This window comes from Trichosurus vulpecula, chromosome 9 (genome assembly GCF_011100635.1).
Source record: "Trichosurus vulpecula isolate mTriVul1 chromosome 9, mTriVul1.pri, whole genome shotgun sequence".
NCBI classification, from domain to species: Eukaryota; Metazoa; Chordata; class Mammalia; order Diprotodontia; family Phalangeridae; genus Trichosurus; species Trichosurus vulpecula.
In genome coordinates, this window is record NC_050581.1 from 198922708 (window position 1) to 198931680 (window position 8973).

Sequence of the window (8973 nt, forward strand, 5' to 3'; positions counted from 1 at the left end):
GGAAGATGGCAGGTTCTCTAGTCATCCATTTTTCTCATAAAAATGAACTGCTGTTTGTACTTCTTTGTCTGGAGAAATTCAGGCACTGTCCTGTTTAAAGATTTATCAGAAAGACAATTCCACTCCCATCCACTCCCTTCACCCGCCCTTGTTAACATGTAACAAGCCTGCCTTCCACACCCCAAGAGCCACCCCAGCTCCCTTCCAGGGGCAGTGAGAGCCAGTTTTCTTGTCCGATGAGAACAGGTTTGATAACTCTTACTTAAATGCCAAGATCTTCTTAAGGAGGAAGCAGAATCTTCAAGCCTGGCTCAAGCCACGTCAGCCTCCTCTGATCCTGCTTCCCTGAAGCTGAGCTACCTGGAGCCACAAACTGAGGTTCTCTGACCTCCACTGACACTACCTCCCTGCCACCCTCTCCATGGTCTCCAAGTCCACCTGATCTCGATTCTGTCCTCACTCTCCTCCTCCACCTTGACCCATTCTTCCCCCTTTGTTCTCCTGTCTCTGTCTTCTCTTTCCACTCTGTCTCTATCTCTGTCTCTCTATCTTCCTTTTTCTGTCTCCCTCTCACTCTATTTTTCGATATCAGTCTGTCTCTCTGCCTCTCCCTCTTTCCTCTCCCTCTTTCCTCTCTCTCTCTCTCTCTCTCTCTCTCTCTCTCTCTTTCTCTCTCTCTCTCACACACACACATACATACACACACATACCATCACACACACAATCATACATCGTCACTCACCATGACACCATCATCCTGGTCAATCTCCCTTGGAAACATTTGGTTTATCAATGTTCTTCCCTACTAGAAGAACCTAGAACCAAACGTAATACTGTTGATGTGTTCAGACCAAGACTATCAAGAGGACCATCACCTTCCTCATTAGGGACTCTAAGCCTCTATTCACAAGGTCTCAATGTACTGCTGACATGATCTTGTGGTCCATTCTGATCCCTAGATCTTTTTCACATAAATTATTAGCTAACTGGGCTTCCACCTTCTCTATTTGCACAATTAATTTTTTAACCAATGTATATATGTCTTTATATGCATCTGGCACCTAGCACCATGCTTTGTGCATCGCAGGCACTTAAGCACAGTCTGTAGAATTGAAATTAATTCTTTCTAGAATTTCATCTTGTTGGGCCCATCCCATCTTTATATCGCATTAATATCTTTTTGAATCTTGATGTTCTTCTCCAACTTGCTAGCTATTGCTCTTAGTTCTCCTGGCAGCATCCGTAAATGCTCTAAACATGACAGCAGCAACTTTGCCTTCATCCAGGTCATTCTCTTCTTCCCCTCTCCCCCAAGGCCCCACCCTTGACCAGCTGGAGAATGGAAAGTCCAGGTTTGAAGCCTGAGGGGCTGGGGAGAGGGTGTGCCCAGGAGCAGAAACAGGGTGACTGAGAGGAGGAGCAGGCTCAGGGAGCCATATGCCAGGTCAGGCTTTGGACACGTGGGGCTCCAGGGGCCAGTGAGACATCCCGAGGTGACTCCCAGCAGGCAGCTGGAGAGCTGGGACCAAAAGTCACCCATCTGCACCTAGGAGATGATTCAGACCAGATCACCAAAGGAGAGAGTGGGGGGAGAAGATCGAGGGCCTGTGATGCCCTAGTTCAAGAACCTCCCTCTGGAATGTCCTCTAAATGATGTCCTGCCTCATCCTTCCGCCTCCAGCAGCTCCCCCTTCTGTTTTTACACAAGAACAAAAGTCAAAACTGAGGATTCCTAACTACTCAGACAGACAGCCAAATTGAATGGGGAAGAAGAGCTGCAGTCACGCCCTGCTCTTCTCTCTCTAGTCTATTCCACAAGTACCTGCTAAAATGATCATTGCAGTCCACAGGTCTGGCCATATTAGAAACCCCCTTCTCTTTCTGTCTCCCCCTCCTGAATAGCCTCTCTGCCCTTCTTCTCAGTGTCCCCCATGCTCTGACTCCTTCTCAGAGTCAGAGTCATAACTCTGGAAGGGACTTCAGAGGCCATCTAGAGGTCTAGACTCCTCCTTTTACAGATGAAGAAACTGAGGCTCACGGTGGTTTGGTGATTTGTCCAAAATTACATACGTAGCAAGCATTAAAGGAGAGATTCAAACCCAGACCCTTTAACTCCAGAGGAACTTCCCCCTGCACCTACCCAAATCTAGCTCCCTTATTCTGAAGCCCAGAGAATGGAAGTAATTTGTTTAGGAAACTAATGCCCATTTTCTTCATCTGTCATGGCTGGATGAAACCGACATTTATTAAACTCCTACTGTATGCCAGCTTACTGTGCTAAGAGCTAGAGATACCAACAGGGGCAAAAACCAGGCCCTGCCCTAAGGGGCTTACAGGCCTTGTAGGCCTGTCCTTTGCTGTCCACTCCCATTTGAATGCAGAGGAATGTGGAAGGAAGTGAATGGTAAGAATTCACTCAGAATAATGCTGCCATCTAAACCTGGTGAAAAAAATGGCAAACAAGTTTAGTACCGGGGCCTCAGCCCATTCCTGCCTTTATAATTCTAGAATCGACACATGTGGGTTCCTTACTGGGTATTACTTCAAATAAAGAAACATTAAGTACCTACTGTAATGGGCATGAAAAGTCACGAACGCACGATGTGAGACACTGGAGAGACACTTTAGTCCTTTACTCCCTGGCTCTGTCCTCGCCTGCTCGCCAGCTGCCTGGCACCTGCCCTAGGACCCCCTGCCCCACAGACGTCAGCGCCAGATTAAGTCCATTCAATTCAATTCAGTTCAGAAAACATTTCTGAAGAGTCTATCATGTTCCATTCCTCCTCCCCTCCCCCAATCTGGAGGCAGCCTCAGAGGCTCCTTTATTTTACAGATGCAGAAACTGAGGCACGGGGAGCTCAAGGCACACAAGAGTCCGGGGCAGAATTGGAACCCGGTGCGCAGGGAACCCTTCTGACTTCTTCTTGAAGATGCTGCAGAGCCTGTGGGCTGTTCATCTCTCACTCTTGGCCTCTGACCATGGTTTTCCCATATGGTGGATGATTTTTTTTTCATCTCTTTCAATTTTGCATCTTTCGATCACTTTGACACAAGAATTGCCTAGCCTGATTGGCAAAATGTTGTAAGTGACAGAGCGAAAGGACAGACTGCCCTCTGGGAGCGCATACACTGTGGTAGATGTTTGTTTGTGAGCTTTCTGGGGTGATATCCCTTTGGGAAGTCTGATAAAACCTATAGGTCCTATAGGTCTCTTCTCAGAATGAGATATTTTTTCAATGGTATTTTTTTCAACTTACACATAATGACAATTTTGAACATTCAATTTTTTTTAAATTTTGTGTTCCAAATTTCTCTCTCCCTCCCTCCCCTCCCCTCTCCCTGAGGCAGTAAGCAATTTGGATATAGGTTATATATGTATAGTCATGTAAAACATTTCTATATCAAAATGATATTCTAAAATAATTTAAGGAAAAGCCCAATTTTAGTTCAAGGTTATTAAGAATAAAGATGTATTTTTTCCCCATCCAAATTCAAAGCCCTCTGTAATCTGACACCATGGAACCATTCCGAGCTTATCTCGGGTTCCTCCCCTCCAAGAATGCTCCACTACCCTTCTTGCTCATTCTCTAATGTAATTCATCACCTAATAATGTGTGTTATTGCTCTTCATTCATCGTCATTCAATAAGCATTGATTAGGCACCTACCTTGTGCCAGGCACTGTGCTAGGTAAGAAAAACTAAAATCAGCCCCTGCCCTCAAGGAGCTTATATTCTGCTTCATACACACACACACACACACACACACACACACACACACACACACACTATGTAAACAAAAAGCATATGCAATGTAATCTCAACAATGAGGATGACCTCACCCTAACAAGAGAGGGATCTGGGAAGGCTTCCTGTAAGAGATGGCACGTGAGCAGAACCTGGAAGCAGAGCAAGGACTGGTGAGGAGGGAGAGCCAGGCACAGGAGGAACTTGGATTGCAGAGATGGGAGATGAAAGGTTCTGTGTGCAAAGAACATGACAGAAGCTGAGTGTGTGTGAAGGGCCAGATGTGGGGAAGGCTGTAAAGGGAGACAGGAGTCAGACTGTGAAGCATTTCTCTTTTCTCCTGGCACCAACAAGGAGTTGCTGTGGACATCAGTCTGGCAGCTGTGTGGAGGATGAACCTATTAAGATCCTACTGGATTAGCCCAAGCAGAAGATATGAGGGCCTGAATGAGGATGGGGCCTCACGGGCGAAGATGGGGCCGATGAGAAGGATGTTGTGAGGACATGATCGATGAGACTTGACATCAAATTGGACATCGGAGCAGGGAGATAAAGGAAAATGACCCCAAAGTTGTGAATCTGGGTAGGAGGGTGATGCCCTCACACAAAGAGGGAAGTTAGTAACAGGGGGAGGGGCGCACTGGGTTGGGGCAGATAGTAAACTCTGTTTTGAATGTATTGAGTTTGAGATTCTGTGTTGATACCATCTCAACCAGACAGTCAGGCAGAGAGAATTCCTTATTTAAATGTTTTCTCTTTCCCAGTGCTCTGCACAAATTGGGCCTTTAATAAATGTTTGTTGTGGTGTCCTGGCAAACTAACTGTAGCCATTCAAAACTGCATCCCCGCCCCCTCCAAATCTTGACAATTCAACATTAGATGAAGCCAATAGAGTCCAGCTATAGTGAAATTAAAGAAAAATGTATGAATGGCAGGAGAACAAAATAGGCTCCGTTCTCATATTGGGAGATTTCAATCTTCTAGGACAGACACCAAAGCTCTACAATTATGAGCGATGTGCCATTTATCTCATGAAGCTGTTAACAAAAAAGGCAATGGAAACGTGGAAGGAAACTGCAATTCCAGAACTGATTCTGATTGGCAAGGAGGAACTGGGCTGCTGGGCTAGAAATTGAGGAAGCCTGGAGGAGAAGTGAATACCACATCTTTGGATCTGCTTTAGAGAAGAGGGGGTAAGCTGAACAGTCAGACGTATGCCCTGGACTGCTGGAGAGGAAAAGATGGGTGGAATCCCTGGGTCTAAAATTACTAAGGCCTGAATTCTTCTCTCCAGCAAGGACGGGAATCTCCTAAGACCAAAATTCTTAGGGTGCAAATGGAAACATTGCCAGTAATGAAGAAAGGAAGGGAGTGGGGTGATCGGGGTGTTAGACACACTGTGTATGTTAGCAGGTTTATCAAAACCTAAGCTGAACCAGTTCATTGACCAGCTCAAGTTTAGGTAATCACCTCTATGTGTAAGAAGCTGATTAGGTAAATTCTCTGATCAATGTGATCCATTCATCTCCCTATGAAGGACTTGAGGATTGACCCATTCTTTGTCTCAGCGAGGTTTGATTAAGGACAGATTGGTTGCCGAGGTAGTGGGAGGAGCCACCTCTCTGTGCTGATCTTTAAAAAGGGAGTCTTGAATGTAAGGAATTCTGAGAAACATTTGTATGCACTGATGGAAGACTGAATAGGCAGGACCAGAACAACCTACACCTCGACTTTAGCCATGTAAATGCAAAGATAAGTAAAAGGAAGCCCAACTCCGAGTGACTGAAAGACTAATGAAGGGCCTGGGAAATAGATAATGAAGCCTACAGAAAACTGCATGCCTTGTCAACCAACAAGCATTTATTAAGGTCCTAACATTCACCAGTCACTGTGGGGGTGACCCTAGAGATATACAGGCAAATGTGAGACAGTCCCGACCTCAAGGAGTTTTTATTCTAATGGGGAATACATTAAAACATTACATACAAAATATGTACGAGATCATTCCAAGATCAGACTCAGTCACAGTGTTGCTTTGCTTACCTGGTACCACTTGTTGAGTATGTGGTAGTGTGGATTCCTTTCACATGGAGGTTGGTAAAAACAAAGGCAGGCTTCCCGCCTGCGTGCCCCCGTGTGCTCCCCCCCCCCCACTACAGGCTCCACCCGCTCAGCCTGGGATTTGTTTCTGAATGCAGAGAGCATGATGGCTTCCAAGCTAAGCAGTGATTCAGCCTCTGCTCTTGCTTCTCAAGAAGCTGCTTCCATCTCCTGTGGTTCTAACACAGAGCAAGGTCTCCCTGGTGGTCTCAGCCCAAGAGATACATCCGTGCAGGAAACCAAGAGCTTGTCTCTGTTGATAGGATCTAGCGACCACATGTTAACCAAAGAGAAGAGCAAAGATGTTAGTCTGGAACATGCAAAAATGAGTCCTGGTTCATCAGCAGGTGATGTGTTACCAAGCACAGAGGACCATGTGACTTTATGAGGTGACTTGGGATCCACAGTTCTTGATCTTCCTGGAAATGGTTCCATAGACATTCAGACTTTGTACCTGGGTACTGACAATGGTCAGTCTGATTTGGAGGATTTGACCACTATAGCAAGAGAAGAGGAACACACACACTCCTGGGATAGCCTACCACCATCTTCATTGCCCCATGAGGCAGAGAGCCGTGTGAATCATCAGAATACCTCCAGGGATTATTCAGAAGAGGAATCACAAGCTTCTGTTCTACTGGAAGGTAGGGAAGATACAGGCCTGGATTACCAACCCCCACCAAGTGTGGAGAAGTGGGGTTCAGGAGGCAGAGCTGGTCAGAATGTGGCTCAGTTTGGCTCATCCTTGAAGCTCTCTCGGAACATTGCTGTGCAGACTGACTTCGAGACTACTGATTTGGAGGTGAATACAGATCGGGATATATTGAAAAGAGTTTGGATAAAAGGATGACAGAAAGGACCCTGGTGAAGGAGTGGTGCCAGGAAGTATTGGACAAGCAGAGGCAGGTGGAGAGTCAACTTCAGGCGCAGCTAAGGCAATTACAGCAGCAGAGAGAAGAGACGGAGAGTCATCGGGAGACATTAAAGGCCATCCAGGATGTGACCGTCAAGCGACAGGAAGCAAGGAAGAAGGTAGAGAAGGAAAACAAGGAGTGTCTTCAGAGGGAGCAAGGCCTGAAAGCTCTGTGAGAAGAACAGAAGATCACTGGAAAATCAGGAGGAGGAGAATAAAAATTGTTTCTCTAATCGTAGAACAGGCTGAGGAAAAGGAGCTATGGGAGATGGAGCTGGACAAGCTCAAGAAGCAGGATGGTGAGGTCAACCGGAACGTTATGGAGGAAACTGAACAAGCCCGGAAAGCCGAGATCTTATCCCCGGAAAGTCAGAAAGAGCTACTGGTATTAAAGCTAGAAGAAGCAGAAAAGGAGGCAGAGCTGCACCTGACCTATATCAAGTCAACACCTCCAACATTGGAAACAATCGGTTCCAAGCAGGATTGGGAGACAAGATTGAATGGAGTTCTGATGATGAAGGAGAATGTCTGGGATCAATTTAATAACCATATCCAACTGGTGAGGAATGGGGCAAAGTTGAGTAGTCTTCTACAGATCCCTACCCCTACCCTGCCCCTACCCGCTTCAGAGATAGACTTCATGCTTCAGCTGTTTTCACCCAATCCTTCCCTGGCTCCTCGGATGCCTTTCTCCTTTGGGCAGGTTACCATGCCCATGGTCATGCCCAGTGCAGACTCTCGTGCCCTATCCTTCCCAATGCTGAACCCTGCTATCTCAAGGCCCAACCAGCCCTCCTCACTTCTACCTGTCACTCATGGGAGAAACGATCCTGGCTTGGCTTTTCTTGTTGGCCCCCATGGTCCACATGTGTCTCCTGCTACCTCCCTCCTACCTCCACCAAGCTTGGGTGGTGTTAAGACTCCCACTGAATTGCACCGACCCCAGCCAGTGGACAAACTAGAAAAGATCCTGGAGAAGCTGCTGACTCAGTTTCCACAATGCAACAAGGCGCAAATGACCAACATCCTTTAGCAGATCAAGACAGCATGAACCACCATGGTGGGGCTGACAATGGAGGAGCTGATCCAGCTGGTGGCCACACAATTAGCAGAGCAGGAGCGCTTGGCAGTGAGTGCTCAGCCCCTTGGTCGGATCCAAGCTCCCTTGTTCCCTGCTCCATTGGCTCAGATAAACACTCCCATGTTCCTGACCTCTGCTCAGGTGTCTTATCCTGGGAGGCCTTCACATACCCCATCTACCTGCAAGCTGTGTCTAATGTGCCAGAAGCTTGTTCAGCCCAGTGAGCTCTACCCAATGGCCTGTGCACATGTGTTACACAAGGAATGTCTCAAATTCTGGTCCCAGACCAACACAAATGACACTTGGCCCTTTTGTCCAACTCTCAAGTGATGGACCTGGCTGGAAAGGAAGAAGAGAGACAAATATGAATAGGAAGGAGAAGATTCAAGATTGTAGAGCTCTATATTTATACAGCAGTGTGTGCTTATGCCATGTACATTTTTATTATATAGGTAGTGTGTGTATAGAAAGTCTGTATGCAAACATTCATAAATGAAACTATGTGTTAAAAAAAAACAAAGACATCAGCAGAACTCTTTAAAAGGGAAGTCTGTATGGAAGATTCAGTTTCTTGCCCTTTTCAGCCACATTTCTGCAGGATCCAGAGCAAGCTGAGCGCAGACAGGAGAGCAGCAGAGGTCAGAGAAGATCTGGGCTCTCTGGGGTCCCCCCAGATCTGACCTCCTCTCGTTCGCCGCATCAGAAGTGACCAGAAAGTCTTTGCTTTATGTTTCGCAAACAGACTGAGGTTCTTGGCAAGGCCAGCGTATGCTTTGGTGAGCCATATCAATGAAGTCTTTTTCTTTGATATGATCCACCTCTGCTCCAGGCCAGCCCCTGAGATTTTATGTGCAGATCTTAAAAAACCTATGCAAATATAGGCTTTTGATATTATGATGATAAAGCATATTTATTAAAACCAAACCAAAAATTCGGTTATTTTCTTTGCCAAATTCGTGTGCTATAGATTCCAGAGAAGGGGGATCCTGGAAAGCCTCTGTTCAGCCCTTCCTCTACTTTGATATCTAAGTCCCAGGAGGAAGTTAAACATGTAGGTTTTTAATTTGGTGATACTTTAATAAAATGTTATGATTTGATGCCAAGAAGCCAAAGCATATATTTTCTAGATTATTT

At 46.2% G+C, this 8973-nt stretch overlaps 1 pseudogene; it reads left to right on the forward strand.

The window, feature by feature from the left end:
* The first annotated feature begins 5948 nt into the window (after window positions 1–5948).
* LOC118832356 lies at window positions 5949–8169 on the forward strand (annotated as a pseudogene).
* The last annotated feature ends 804 nt before the right edge of the window (window positions 8170–8973 follow it).